Here is a 16,345-nt window from a genome sequence, read left to right as displayed (position 1 = left end):
GCACAAAAGATGCTACAGATAATCCTTTGTTCATTCTATTCACTTGATTTGAATGGTTTTGCTGGAAGAAGTAATTACATGTTTCCATCCAAAGTCCTGGCTCTATTTTCTGAGTCAATTAAGATAAATTAAGAAGAAAAAACTGTGTGTGTGTGTGTGTGTGTGTGTGTGTGTGTGTGAGAGAGAGAGAGAGAGAGAGAGAGAGAGAGAGAGAGAGAGACAGAGACAGAGAGACAGAGAGAGACAGAGACAGAGACAGAGACAGAGACAGAGACATGGAGAAGAAAAAGTTTTAGTTTCAAATGCTCTTGACTATAAACTGAAATAAAGTGTAATGTTTTTCTAGGATCCATTATTTATGTATTTTTCAGATTTATATCCCAGTTTCCATTAACCAGTTCAAACATTTGCAAAAAGTATTAGAAAAACCATTGTACCACTCTTAACTTCTAAATCAGTTTCATCCCTATCAAAACATTAAAGGGACTTGTAGCAATTTTAAGACTAGCAGATTTATTGTCTGCATTTATTATATTATAAAGGTACTGAAAGGCTGTTTTTGCTACAACAGACTAACTTGACTTTCCATCTGGAAATTCCACTGAACCTCCACAGAAAAAAGAAAACAAAGGAAAAATGAGACATATCCATTGGTTTTGAAAAGCATCATGTTATTATTATAAATTGTCAAGAGATTTACTTCAGTAAGTCTTCTGCATTTGCGTTATTTTCTTATGGTGCTGTATTCTGGTTTGGGGGCTCAAATAATTCATTAAAATAAAATAAAATATTCAGTACAGGTAGTCCTCGACTTACGACAACAATTGAGCCCAAAATTTCTGTTGTTAGTTAGACATTTGTTCAGTGAGATTTCCCCATTTTACAACCTTTCTTGCCACAGTTGTTAAGTGAATCACTGCAGTGTTAAATTAGTAAGTCAGTTGTTAAGTGAATCTAGCTTTCCTATTTACTTTGCTTGTCAGAAAGGGGATCACAGTACCCTGGGACCCTGCAATGGTCATAAATATGAATCTGTTGCCAAGCATTTGGATTCTGATCACATGACCATGCAGATGTTGCAAAAAAAATTGTAACTGTGAAAAATGGTCATTAGTCACTTTTTCAGTGCTATTGTAACTTTAAATGGTCACTAAATGAACTGTGGTAGGTCAAGGACTACCTGTATTGCATTAGTGAGAGCATCTGGAGGGTGGGAAATATATTTTAAAAAGTCAAGTTTATGGCTGTAACTGGATAATCAAAATCCTACTCCTGTTACATATTTTTATACACATTCATCACTAGCCCATTCTTATGCAAGAGTAAGAAATCTTTGGTGAACAGAGGACACACATTAATATTTTTTTCTGATTTCATGGAAGGATCCTTCTTAAGATCTTCTACCCTATTTCTATCTATGTGTTTGTGTTTGTGTGTGTGTGTGTGTTGTGCATATGTTTGAATCAATCTTGATTCCTGGATCACTACTTGGTCATTACCTCCACTACTGTAGGAAGTTAGCACCCACCCCTCTCCTAAAAGAATGAAATATTCTAGGAAATATTAAAAAGGCAGAATATTATATTTCCCTAGATGAGAAATGGAGAAACATGTTTTTTAGGCAGGAAGCAGACTCACTCTTAATAGCTCCCACCCTCCTCAATAGCCCACACAGCAGATGTCAGCACTTAAGAGATAAAGATATAGCTAGGTCTATTCATAAGCAAATGTCCTCACCCAAGATCCAACAAAGATAGGATTAGCCCTCTATCCATCTAACAACAGAATTCACCACATGGCACCTGGGGAGATTGCATCACCCAGGAAGGCTTAACCAAACCTGGGACTCAAAAGACAACCTACAAAGTTACCCCTGCATGGCCCCATGGGAGTCTGACAATCAATCAGAATACAAGCTCAAATTCAAAGCCCAACAGAGGGTATAAATCTCTCTCTCTCTCTCTCATCCATGTGCCTTTTTGCCCAGGACCTCAAAACCATGTGGTCCTGTCCACCATTAAACCATCTTTTCAAGCAGTCACCATGTGTCCAGTGTCTTTCTCCCCACTTGGAACTGAACTCAGATGGACATTTCTTCCAACACTACCCTGCAGTTTTCTTGACAGCATTTTTGGAGGTGGTTTGCCCTTCCTTCCTTCCTTCCTTCCTTCCTTCCTTCCTTCCTTCCTTCCTTCCTTCCTTCCTTCCTAGGGCTGAAAGAGAGTGACTGGCCCATGGTCATCCCATTGGCTTTGTGCCTAAAATAGGATTGGATTCAGAGTCTCCTGGTTATTAGCCTTTTGCTTTAACCACCATACCAGACTGTCTCTTCTTAATATCATACAAATTGAAATCTCAGCAGTACACTCTGAAATCCATCCAAGAGTTGAAAAATAGAACCATGAAGAGTTAGATACAGCCAGTGAATAATTGATTGATCTCTGCTGTACAGTCAATCTTCCCTGTGTCCTATGGAGGCATGATCATTGAGAGGAATATCTCATGCGATCATATTAAGATATTATGTTGGCTGTTCTGCTTATTTTTATTAAGAGCAGAGAAGATCAAAACGTAATTATGATGGGTATAGGATTACTTCCTCTTATGTTTGGTTTTAGTTTAGTGCATTAGTCTCCATTGTTTTACACTTAAACTCATAAATTCTTCAATGAACACACACACACATATGATGGCTGGGGAATTATGTGAGTTGAAGATTAGCCTTTTTAGAATTGCTAAAGTTGAGAAACATTGGGTCTAGAGTACCCCAACTATCTATTTACTTGACTTTTGACTATGGGATTCATTGAATAACCCATCAAGTGGAAATCAGAGATAGCTATAATTAATTTCCCTTTATTTTAGCAGTTCCCTAAATACTCTTGAAATTCCTCTTGCAGATTTCTGGTGCTCTCTGGAAAAGAAGTGAAAGTAGCACACAGGAACCAAGTGAGGAAACATATAAAATTGCCTCCTCTTCCAGTAGTAAGCCCCCCCTGCCCCCATTTTTCTGTAATATATGAAATAATTTATGAATAATAATATGAAAAAATGCAAGTGATACCGAGATCTAAAAGGTTTGCAAAGCACCCTTTGGAATAATCCAGTTAATATATATGAAGCCATTCAGTGTCGTAACCTTACAAAATCCATCTTTTAAGAACTGAAAATCACAAATTGGCCATCTTCACACCATTTTAAAAGTCATCTGACCTAGATTTTTGAGTTCTGGGGTTTTTATTACCCTAAGAGACCTTTGTGGCTTTTAGCCTCTATTTCTCAGAGATATTTCACAACATGTGGTGGTCGGTTCTTTCGCTGTGGCTCTCACTTCAGCTGTGTCCAGGGCAGACATGTAAGCACCTAAATCCAAGCTAAATATTTTGTTAACCTCTTATTGTACACACATTCCGCCTTGCCTACAAATGAGTTTTCAAAGTCCTAGTTTTCTACAGCTGTGTGAACTGGGTTCCCCTCTCCCTCATATTGATGATATGTTTCTCTATGATAGAGAAATTTTTATTTGGAAATTTAGAAAATTTGATCTTTGGAATTTGTTTGCATCCTGATAATAAGACGTGGGGTGCAGTGGTTAGAATGCAGTACTGCAGGCTACTTCTGCTGACTGCTGGCTGACTGCAATTTGGCAGTTCGACTCTCACCTGGCTCAAGGTTGATTCAGCCTTCCATCCTTCTGAGGTGGATAAAATGAGGACCCAAATTGTTGGGGACAATATGCTGACTCTGTAAACCACTTAGAGAGGACTGTAAAGCACTGAGAAGCAGTATATAAGTCTAAGTGCTATTGCTAATGCTATTGTTATAATAGAACTTTCTAAGGCTTATTAAAATTCTGTCTGTACAATACATAGAAATATATATCAACATCCATCTCTAGGTCCATTTGGCCAAACTTTGATATAGCATGGAAGGTAACAGAGAGTTAGAGTGATGGGGAATAAGGTCAGGCTGCTGTATTACAGCTAGTCCTCCACTTACAACAGTTCATTTAGTGACCATTCAAAGTTACAACAGCACTGAAAAAAAGTGATTTAGGACCGTTTTTCACATTGCGGCATCCTCATGATCACATAATGATCAAAATTTGGATCCTTGGCAACTGATTCATATTTATGACAATTGCAGTGTCACATGAGATCATGTGATCTCATTTTGTAACCTTCTGACAAGCAAAATCAATGGGTAAGCCAGGATCATTTAATAACCATGTTACTAACATAACAACTGCAGTGATTCACTTAACAATTGTGGCAAGAAAGGTCATAAAATGGGGCAAAACAGGGGCAAAACTCACTTGACAAATGTCTCACATAGTACCAGAAATTTTGGGCTCAATTGTTGTCATAAGTCAAGGACTGTCAGTAGTGATATCCTACGGGATATTTCAGTGGAGTAAGGAAGTAGTAGAGTGTATCACATGCTGCTCAGATATCTCACCCATCTTAGATTGGGGCGATAGCATGTAGAATGCCAACTCCATCTCTCCCATTTGCTCGTATTATATTTGTGGACAGGGCTGATCAAATTGCCTTTTCCAGTCAGTGGATATGCTGACTAATTTTCTTCCTTCTCTCTCTCTCTTCCTCCTATCTTAACAGCTACCAGAAGAGGAGCAATAAAAGCTGTTCCTCTTGCCATTTTTGGTAGTTGCTTCAAAAATAAATATTGAAAGTGCAAACTTTCAGTACTCATGGACCAAGCAGAATTATTGTATTAAATTTTACTCCAAAGTTTTATTTTTGAAATAGAAAAATTCCCATTTCCTTCCTTCCTTCCTTCCTTCCTTCCTTCCTTCCTTCCTTCCTTCCTTCCTTCCTTCCTTCCTTCCTTCCTTCCTTCCCTCCCTCCCTCCCTCCCTCCCTCCTTTCTTCCTTCCTTCCCCCCCTCCCTCCTTTTTTCCCTCTGTTTTGTTTCCACAATCCTTTTCTAAAATAATTTTTACAAGTTTAAAAAAATACTTCATTTTACAGCTTTGTTATATGACTTGCAACAATAATTTATACATCCTTGGGAAGTAATTTATGGAAAAAAACAAACAAACAGAAGAAAGCAAAATTGTGTAAACATCTATATAATGTCTGCCAGTTTATCGAATAACTATTCAAATAATGAAATAAGTTTAATTTTTCATTCACTTTTCCAAACATTTTGGCATTTAATCTTTTTGTTTTGTTCACCATCATTATCACTGATTTATTTAATATGACTGTACCATATGAAAAATAGTACAATACAGTCTATTTCCATTATGAACTCTAGGAAAAAAAACACAAAAATATGTTGCCAGAAATGCATGCTATATATCACAATTATTCCTTTGACTTGCATGCTTTATAATTTAGTTAAGCTTTGGGGCTATGGTGTCCCAAAAGACAAGACTGGAGTATTTCAGCAATAGTGATTCAAGTTTGTGTCATAGGTGATAAAACTCTTTGTCAAACAGGAAGTGTTGAAAAATGACTTAAATTACTTTCCTAAAATATTTAGAAATTGTCTAAACGTATTAAGCAGATTTTCGTGCTGAAATGGATCGTAGGTAGGATTTTTTTAAAAAAAAAATCACTAGGGCTCTTTTTTAAAAAAAAATCTTCAGAATTGAATATAGAGGCAAGTAATCCAAACAGCCAACGCTGAGGTTGAGATTGGAAAAATGGAGTTGGGGATGTAACATAGAAGGAGAATTTGTAGATGACACCTCAAGAAACAATGATAACTAATTCTCTAATTCTCCCCAGAAGGATTCTCCATGGATACTCATACATTACAGAAATATTTTAGGCTGTACTGCTGTTAACGTAAAGTAGGATACATAATTTTGGGTGATGGGGAGAAATGAAGGTTATAATTTAACTTGAGACATATGCCAAGAATGAGCAGAGCCCAAGCAAAACTATAGGAAAGACTGGCCAAAACCAAAATTGGCTCAAAGTTAATTTAAGTGTGAGAGCCAGTTTGGTGTAGTACTTCTAGACATGGGACTATAAAATGAGAATTTGGGAGTTGTAATCCCACTTTAAGGCAGCTGGATGACCTGGAGATATTCATTTTTCTTCTAGGAAGAAGTCAAGGTCAAATCCCTTCTGAAGTATTGCCAACAAAATTTCATGAACTTGTCTGAGTCATAGCCAAGATTGAAGACTGGCCTTATTATTATACCTTAAGGTATAATAATAACAACAGCAACATACTTACATTAATAAAGAGTCAACTAATATGATAATGCCAACAAACTGTAATTTTTTTCTCCTCCTATATGAAAAATGACTATTCTTGACTAGCAAACTTTATTCAAGTCTTTGACACTCTCAAAGTGTTTCTTGGACTCTCGGCTGCCTTGGCATATATTCAATTATATTCAATAGTATTTAATTTCATATATATTTGCACTGTTAAAAATTTGAACACAAGGGAGTATTTTTTCCATCCTGTTTCGTGAAATCATATTTTTTCTCTTCTCTAGAGAGGAATAATATTACAAGTCCGATTCAGCCAGGAGAATTAGTGATACCTGTTTTTCTTTGTCTTCTGATTATTGTACACAAATCAATGAATGTTTTTCAATTCATTTCACTGTACTCAACTCCCACATGTATTTAAAAGACAGTACACAAGTTAAATCTCTAGATTTTCCCCACCCCTTTGGGGACATATTTTATCTGTTTGAGCATCTGATAAAATAAATCGCATGTAAAAGAATCCACAGCATATTGTGCCAGTAACTCAGTCCTGTTTTAAAAAGCAAAAGCCCAGTAATTGTAATTAGTTACAAATTGCCTGTTATGACTTAATTAAACTTCCTTGCCTCTCGGCTGCTTAAGCAACATGTTGAATCTTTTATATGCCTACCAATTAATGCTCTGCAATTCTACTTCCAAATTGGATAAAAAAAAGTAATAAATTTAACAGTGTTCTGTTGATATTTAGATTTGAGGTTGTTAATGCAGAAGGGGCTTAAAAGGGGGTGGAAGGAAGCATTGAGTGGTTTAATGCTTCAAATATTTATTTCAATTCAGATTGATTAAAACAGTTTGATGTTCCATGAGATAAAGGACCAGACCTTTTGTTAACAGGGCCCAATTGGTCTAAAGAAGAAAATTGAGATGCACTAATTGAAATTTGGTAGCTTCTTTCAAACATGCATAATTCATACAGAGAACAGAAGCTGCAATTCACCAGAAACTGTCAAGGAGATGAATGCTGCATTTAGATGGAATTTAAGATCTTACTGAGTAATAGGGAACCCACTGCAAATGCTTATAGTAAATCATTGAGGAACAGAAAATCTCTCCCTCCCACCCCTAGCTTTTTTCTGGTCAAGTATTAGAAAGCTGAAGTGTAACTTTTAAAGATTTCACTTCATCCTTATAAAGCCATTTCAAGTTTTCCCAGTGCTTCTACCTTCAGAGCACCAATTTATTACCATTGACTTGGCCCTTCTCACTCCTGATATGAATGCTAATAGCCCTTTTGACTCCATTCACAAGACATATTTTTTTCCCCTGACAAAGAATTCTTCCCAAATGATTTCCCAGGACATTGTCTTAATAGGACCAATGGATAAAAATGACAAGCTAACATTTGCTGGAATTCAAACAGTCTCTGTTTGATTTGCTTCCAAAGAATATTAGGGGACGGGAAAATCCCCCTCGGCTTCAATCCTAATTGGACCATAAGTTACAAGCATCGTTGTCAGGATTTCTTTCTTTCTTTCTTTTTTAAATACTGTTTTGTTTTTTCAGCATTCTAAATTGGACTGCATTCTAAGTATTCTCCATTTGGAAATTGTAATTCAGAAGAGAACAGTTCGTTTTCAGGACAAAAGGCTCAAATTTTAAGTAGTCCAAAAGACTTACAGATGCATTCTACACTGCCTGTCAGTTCCCAAACTCCTGACAATGGAGTCCTTGGTATTTTCTGAGCTTGGTTGTTTTCTTGAAAATATTTCATTACCCAACTAGGTAACATCTTCAGTACTAGAAGAGAGTAGGGTTTGCTATCTGTTTGTATATGATCAGCGTTGGTGGGAATGTTGTTTTCTTTTTGACATTCCTTTATTAGGTAGTTGTTTATTATTTGATTCTTTGTCTGAGTTGGTAGTTCCTTGAGTAGTTTATTGTTTATTGCTTAATTGTTGGGCAGGTGCATAAGTGTTATATAATGGGGTAATGAAACATCTACAAGAAAACAAGGAAGCTCAGAGAGCACCAAGGACTTCATAGTTCAACCCTTAGTTACAAATATTCTCTTCTATTGGTAGTCCTGAGAATGTTCCCATTCCAGGGAAAGACAATCCAGGTGAACCTGCTTTTCCCACGTCAAAGGAGATGATTGGATGGACTGACGGTTAAGTTCTTCAGGAAGTAATTGAAAGAACATGGCATATATAACCTTCAGAAAAGATGGCCAAAGGGAAAATATGATAGGTCCTTTCACAGACCTTGAATTACATCACATAGAAAGTCACCTCCACTTGTAGAATAGAAAATAATTGTCTTAAATTATTTGAGAATAGGTTTTGATGAAATATAAAGGAAAATATTCTTCACATAAAGCAGGGATGTCAAAATCAAGGCCCATGGGCCAGATAGGGCCTGTGGTGTGCTTAGATCTGGGCCACAGGGCCACCCTGGAAACAGCAAAGGACCAGCCCAAGGTGCCTCAACCAGCAAAAATGGAGCTCGGGAGGGCCGGTTCCATTTTCATTGGCGAAGCACTGCAGGAAGCCGTCGCAGTCGAAAATAGACCCTAGGAGAGGTGCTCCCAACACGAGTGACATTGAGCTGGCTACATCCACCCCAGCCACGCCCACCCAGCCCCTAAGGTCAAACACAACCCTGATGCGGCATTCAATGAAATTGTGTTTGACACCCCTGACATAAAAGATAGTGTGTAATGATTAAGGCAGACCAGAACTAGGCGGGCCAGGTGTTTTCCACCTTCAGCTATGGAAGAGAACCTCATTACCTTGGGCCAAGCATACTCTGACAGTAAAAATCCCAGCCAGGATTTTTCTGTCAGTATAAAAATGGAAGACAATAAATCAATAGCAATAGCACTTCATAGCAGTTTATAGACTCTCTACGCAATTTACAGAGTCAGCATGTTGCTACCGACAATCTGGGTCCTCATTTTACCAACCTCAGAAGGATGGAAGGCTGAGTCAACCTTGAGCAGGTCAGGTTCGAACTTCTGGCAGTGAGCTAAATTAGCCTGCAATACTTCATTCCATGGTTCCTATGCCACCTTGAGTTCCTGGAGGTTAGAATAGAAATCTAGTGAGCCAATGAATAAAATGGACATTGCTTACCTGAACGTCCCTTTTCGTTGCGCTGCTTGTCACTTCATTTACATATGGGATTTCGTCATCTTCCTGTTAAGGACTGAGCGTGGAGTCTCTTCAAATCTTTTAACCACGCCCTCTCTGCTCCTCCTCTCCTCAGTTGTTTCGCGAAGTCGCGTGTCATGGAAAAGGTCTGATGAGAAAACACAAACAAGCCCACTGCCCCAAATAGGCAGCCAACAGGGAGGGATGAAGTGACAGCAGCGCAACGAAAAGAGACGTTCAGGTAAACAACGTCCGTTTTCCATTGCGCTGCTAAGTCACTTCATTTACATATGGGATATACCCAAGCATCAAAATCAAAGGGAGGGAGGCTGACTGGTCCCGCCACTGGACGCCGAAACCACCTGTTGCAGCACCCTGCATCCAAAGGACGCCTCAGCAAACGCAAAAGTGTCTATTTTGTAGTGGCGAACAAATGGCGTCAGAGATGTCCAGGTGGCTGCCCTGCAAATGTCCACCACCGAAGCCTGGGTAGACCAAGCAGCAGAGGTTGCAGCGCTTCTCGTAGAGTGGGCCCACACTTTACCTGGAACAGACTTGCCTTTGGAGGCATAGGCGAGGGCAATACACGCCTTGATCCAACAAGCCACCGTCCTAGACGAAATCTTCTTCCCCAAAGAAGAAAGGTGGAAGGACACCAGGAGGGCCTCCGATTTACGAAAGGATGACGTTCGTGCGATGCATCTTCTGAGCACCCGATGAACGTCAAGCGTATGCCACTGATCTTCCAACCTATGCCTGGGAGAAGGGCAGAAATCTGGCAAAATTATTTCCTGAGATCTATGAAAGATGGAATTAACTTTTGGCAAGAAAGCTGGGTCTAGTCTAAGAACAACCGTATGAGGCTTAAAAATGCATAAATCCTCCCGAATTGATAATGCTGCCAGCTCCGACACCCTCCTGGCAGAGGTAATGGCCAAGAGAAAAGTCACTTTAAACGATAAAAATTTGAGACTGGCTGAACCAATGGGTTCAAACGGTGGAGCAGTTAGGGCTTGCAGAACCAATGTCAAGTCCCAAGTCGGATACCTATGAATAATGGAAGGCCGAATATTAGAGGCCCCCCTCAAGAACCCTTTAATTCTCGGGTCAAGAGTTAGCGGGTGAGTAGCTTCCCTGGATAAAACAGTAGATAAAGCAGCCACCTGTCTTTTCAAGGTAGAGGGAGCCAACCCCTTGTCAAACCCATCCTGCAGAAAAACCAGAATGTCGGAAATGCTGGCAGAAGTAGGGTCCACGTGACGCAGACGGCACCAACTGCAAAACGTCTGCCAAGACGATTCATAAATCCTCGTGGTAGAGGGCCGTCTAGCGGCCTGAATGGTGCCAATCACCTTTCCTGGAACATTGCATCTCCTCAGGAGGACCCTCTCAAATGCCACACGGTTAAGTGCAGCCAACCGGGGTCTGGATGTTGAACTGCCCCCTGGCTGAGAGAGATGCGGTCCCGAAGTATTTTCCAGGGAGGCGACACCGACAGGGCCACGAGGTCGGCGAACCAAGGTCACCTTGGCTAATGAGGAGCCAACAGGATGACCTCCGCCCTTTCCACTATCAGTTTCCTTATTACCCTCGGGATGAGGGCCAGAGGTGGAAAGCATACAGCAGACCCTGAGGCCACCGACAACAAAGGGCGTCGTAACTGAGGGCCCCCTGACTCGGGAATCTTGAAATAAACCGAGGGAGTTGAGTATTCTCCAGGCTGGCGAACAGGCCTACAGTCGGAAGGCCGAATCTGTCGATGATGCATTGGAACAGTTCCAGGTGGAGCCTCCACTCGGAGGGGTCTAATTGTTTCCGGCTGAGCCAGCTGGCTTGGACATTGGAGCCCCCCAAAATATGTTCCGCCCTCAGGGAAAGCACATGAGTCTCTGCCTAGGTCATCAACTTGTCTGTCTCTGTCATTAATAAGGGGGAGCGCGTGCCATCCTCGTGATTGATATGGGCCTTGGTGGCCATGTTGTCCATTAGAACCAGGACATGCTGGTGTAGAAGCATGTCCTGGAAGTGTCTCAAGGCAAGGCGGACAGCTCGAAGTTCTAGCCAATTTATACTGTTCTTGGCTTCTATGGGAGACCACTGACCCTGGACAACCCAAGACCCCATGTGGGCGCCCCAGCCCAACAGGCTCGTGTCTGATGTCACCGCAATCCTGTTGGGTTCCTGGAAGAAGCAACCCCTGCTGATCGCCTCTGAGTCCCACCACCTGAGGGACGCTCTCACCTTGGGAGGAAGCCTCACCTTGGATGTAGATGTGCTCTGGCCCGACTTCTGCGCTGGCAGGAGGAACCATTGGAGTTGGTGCGCATGCCATCGTGCCCACGGCACTATTGAGATACAAGAAATAAATTTCCTGAGCAACTTTGATAAGGTTAGAAATGTTACCTGTAGATGAGCTAGGACATGTCGAACTAAAGTCCTGATGTCGGTTTGCCATTCCGGTGACAGGAAAACCAGTCCCTCCTCCAAATCTATCAACGCCCCCAGGTGAGCAATTCTGGTTGTAGGCTGAAGATGGCTCTTTCGATGATTTATGGAGAATCCGTGACGAGTGATGATGTTGGTCACCATCTCCAGATCCTGGAGAGCCTGTTGAGGAGACTGAGAAAGCAGTAATATGCCGTCGAGATAACAGAGTATTCTGATCGGAACAAGCCGGATAGCCGCTGCTACCACCGCCAACAACTTGGTGAAAGTTCATGATGCAGAAGAAAGACCAAAGGGCATGGCCCGATATTGGTAGTGTACTCCCGCATATGCAAACCTCAGGAAGCAGCGATGGGCCGGGTGGATAGGCACGTGCAGGTAAGCCTCCTGGAGATCTAATGACGTCATCACATCGTCCTTCCGCACGCAATCTAGAATAGTCCTGAGGGACTGCATTTTGAATTTTCGGAACATAAGAAAATTGTTGACAAATTTGAGATATAGGATGGCTCTCCAACCCCCCAAGGCCTTGGGAACTAGCAACAGAATTGAATACACCCCCAACCTTTCTTGCCCAGCAGGAACAGGTTCTATTGCCGCTATATCTATTAAATGTTGAATCTCCTTCCTCAACTGCTGGTGTTTCTCTGGCTGACGAGGAATGGGGCAGGGAATGAAACGGTTGGGGGGCCTGGTTCTGAATTCCAAAGTAAGACCTAGTCTCACAGTCCGAAGGACCCAATCCTCGGACGTGGAAGCCTCCCACTGACTGACAAAGTGGCTGAGTCGTCCGCCTATGGGAGGCAGGGGAAGCAAGTCATTTGCCTCACCTTCCGGGCCTGGATCCAGAACCCCATAGGGTCTTCTGGAGGCAAACTGGAACCTGCCTCTGTCCCTGAAAGACTGTCTGTCAGCTGGTTTATCATATCCCTGAGAGTATGGTCTAGCAGCATAGGACCCACTGGGTCCTGGGTCCTGACGAAAGGGCTGCCTCTGGGAATATGATGTAAAACAGCGCTCCTTCCTTCTATAGGACACCGGAAGGGTCTTCTTTTTATCATTACCCTCAACCAGAATGGGCTCTAATGCAGGTCCAAACAAATTAGTACCCTGATAGGGGGTGGACGCCAACTTCCACTTAGCCTTCAAGTTGGCACGCCAAGGGCGAAGCCAGAGGAGCCGTCGAGACGTCACAGAAGACGCCATTGTCCTGGCCGCAAACTTAGCTGCGTCAAGAGATGCGTCAGCCAAATATTCGGCTGCCGCCACCATCTTATTGATGTCTTGTTGAAGACGCAGGTCTTCCGGAGGCAGGCGGTCCCTAAGCTGTTTGAGCCAAACAAGATTGGCCCGATTAAAAAATGAAGCCAAAGTGGTGGCCTTTACCGCCCAGGCTGCCGCCTGGTGGCTCTTTCTAAAGGCGACCTCTGCTTTCCTATCCTCTGAGCGGAGCACTTCTATGACATCTGAGGAGAAAATGGTAGAAGAAGATAAATTAACTACTGGAGGATCCACTGTCGGAAGAGCCAAAAGACTCTCCAAGGAAGGGTCTACACAGTAAATTTTCTTATCATGCCCAGAGGGAGCAGAAAGGGCCCCTGGGTGTTCCCATTGTTTTTTAATGACCCCAGAAAATAACTCCGGACAGGGAATGTAGTTCTGATCTGGACAGGGGACAGGAAATAACTCATTGTGAGATTTTTGAGGGTCAGTGTCCTGATCAGGAGCCCTGGAAAGGGAGCTCATATTAGTTGCCAATTTAGCTTTATGAAGCAATGTTTTAAACACAGCAGGCCTAAATAAGGTAGTGAATGCAGGTCTATCTGGTTCAACCGCATCGTCATCTGAGAACTCTGGTTCCTCAGCCTCTCCCTCAAGCTGCCCTGCTTCCTCACTATCGAGTGGTTCCTGCGAAATAGCCTGACTGGCCTGACTAGGTCTAGGCAAGGAGTGGCTGACATGAAAATGACAGCCAGCCGAGGTAGTGGGCATCTGGCTGGCATGTCGGTGGCAAGTAGCAGGGGCAGCAAGTATCTGTTGACCAAAACCCGAAGCAAATGCTTGGCTAGAGCATGGTTTGAAAATTAACAGGTTGGTTCATATCCATAGCCTGCATCCCCAGGACCAAATTCTGGGGTGGAGCCAGACCATCTTGCTGAGAACCCTGCGAGGTAGAGGGAGGCCTTATCGGATCTATATGAGTCAAGTCATCCTCCAACTCAGACTGAGGAAAAGATGGAGCCAAGGAAGCCTGAATTTTCTTTTGAGCCCTCTTGCATGTTTCTCCAATGCATTATGCCTTCTAATGGCGTCTCTGTCCATTGAGGCAGAAGGGGGAGGTCTGGATGAGGAGGCCTCTGGATCCTGTCTGGCTGGAACAGCAGAGGCTTTAGATTTTGATTTCTTAGTCTTTTTTGCCTTGGGAGGGGATTGAGGTTGTTCACTGTCAGAAGAGAATTCCAGATCTGCCATGTTAAAGTTATTCCAAATGGCAGCAGGCTGCAGAAAAATAGAAACAGTTTTGGTGGCAAAATCTGAGTCTCAAAATGGCCGTCCAAGTCAACTGTCACAAAGGGAAGTACCTCAGACCTAGGTAGGAATCCTCCAAACGGTCCTTACTCTCTGTCCCCCCTCCTCAGCTGGCAGGCAACAAGAGCGGTCGAGATTGATACTCCCCTCACACCGCCAACACCTCAACTGTCAATCAAATACAAAGCGAAAAGGGTGCGAAAATGGTTACCGGCTCCCAGCGCCCCGCGCTGCTCCAGGACGATCAGCAACAGCGAAACGCCAGAGCGCCTGAAATTCTGCTTCCCGGCTTCGAAAGTGAGGTAAAGAAATCAACGGAGTTTGAATAGCTAGGCTACCAGGCACTCCGGAGCCGCCCTACACTAACTGGAGCCTTGAAAAAATGGCGGCCGTGGTTAACCAGGCTCACCTGGAACCGACGCGCACACCGGCGGCCAAGGAAAACGGCGCGGGCCGTTCTGGAGCTGCCCAGCCGGGTCAGACTCCTATCTCCTGCACTTTGAGAGGTGGGGGTGCTGGTCTGGAGCCCCAGATCCAGTTACCCACCGCCATAACCGAGGGACAGCCGCAGCCGCAAGCTGTCCCAATGTAAGTCTTCGGCTCCACTAATAGATCGCCCAGAAAGCACTACAAAAATAAAAAAACCTAAAACTCTCTAATCAAGATACTGAACTCGAGCAGAGGAAAAAAACAAGTCCTTACAAGTAGACTGAGCGAAATAACTGAGAGGAGCAGAGAGGGCGTGGTTAAAAGATTTGAAGAGACTCCACGCTCAGTCCTTAACAGGAAGATGACAAAATCTCATATGTAAATGAAGTGACTTAGCAGCGCAATGGAAAATGTAGTTTGACTCTGGCATCTGCGTAGGAGGGATTTGTCACAGATGCTTTAGTTTGCATTTCTGCTCAAACTGGGAGTTGGTGATTCAAATAACTTTTCCCAACACCATTATCTTATGTTTTGTTTAGCATGAAGATTTGAGATAAGAATGGTCAAGACCAATAGCCCTGTTCCTGATTATCAAACTGTCATGCAAACCTCCAGCAACTTCACATCAGCTGTAAAATATTCAGCTGCAAAAATATTCTCTATGTTAAGAGATATATGTTTTCATTTGCATGGAATATCTATCCTGGCTAACCAGAGGTATAACCTTAAACTTTCTTCCTATTGCTTCTGCATACTTGATTGAGGGTTGAATATGGTTTGCTGGTCCACATGTAAACATCTGGCTCATTCTTGGTCCACTTATATGGCATGTGTGAAGAAAAAAAACCGTTTTTAGGATAAATCAGTTAAAGGAAAAATCTCCTTCAAGGTGAGTTAAGATGCTTAATGCTACATGGTCATTTCTACAGATTTTTCTTGGCAATAATACAGAAGTGTTTTAGCATTATTTGTCCCAAAGGTGCTTTTCAAAGGCAACTGGACTTTTTTTCCCCTTAAAGATGTTTTGCCTCTCATCCAAGAAGCTTCTTCAGTTCTGACTAAATGGTAGAAGATGGTAGGATTATTATTCCTTGCAGTCATCTGGGTCATTAGCACTCTTTCTGAGACTCTCTGAGTCCACATGGAGTCTATCTGAGTCTATCTGTGCTCTCAGAGTCACCTGAATAGCGGAAATGGGTGTGGATCCTTCTTTGAACTGCTGAAAGAAAAGACTGTGTTGTTAGTCAGCAATTCCAAGAAGGTTCCACACCCATTTACAGTATTCAGGTGACCCTGAGGGCACAGATAAACCTCCAAGTGTCCTCAACTACTTTCAGAAAAAGTGCTAATGACCAGGTGACTACAAGGAATATAAATCCTTCCATTCTCCACCATTCAGTCAGAACTGAAGAAGCTTCTTGGATGAGAAACAAAACATCTTTAAGGGGGAAAAAAAGTCTAAAAGTACTTTTGGGACAACCATGACCTAGATGACTGAGAATCTCCATAGACATTTAGCATCACTTATTTCAGGATTTTTTCAACTTCTCCATCTAATTTTTACCCTTGGTATTCTGTTGTTCTCTCAGCCAAGTT

At 42.3% G+C, this 16,345-nt stretch overlaps 1 long non-coding RNA gene across 1 annotated transcript in view; it reads left to right on the top strand.

The window, feature by feature from the left end:
• LOC117655080 (uncharacterized) overlaps positions 1–15,594 on the top strand; it is a 46,435-nt gene extending 30,841 nt beyond the window's left edge. The window contains exons 5-7 of the long non-coding RNA XR_015734115.1: positions 572–704; positions 2,901–2,949; positions 15,514–15,594. This is a non-coding gene — a long non-coding RNA (uncharacterized LOC117655080). The remainder of the gene's footprint in view (positions 1–571; positions 705–2,900; positions 2,950–15,513) is intronic.
• Positions 15,595–16,345: the final 751 nt, after the last annotated feature.

This window comes from Pantherophis guttatus, chromosome 4 (genome assembly GCF_059756535.1).
Source record: "Pantherophis guttatus breed Tessera chromosome 4, ASM5975653v1, whole genome shotgun sequence".
Classification (NCBI taxonomy): domain Eukaryota; kingdom Metazoa; phylum Chordata; class Lepidosauria; order Squamata; family Colubridae; genus Pantherophis; species Pantherophis guttatus.
This window is presented reverse-complemented; position numbering and strand designations above follow the sequence as displayed.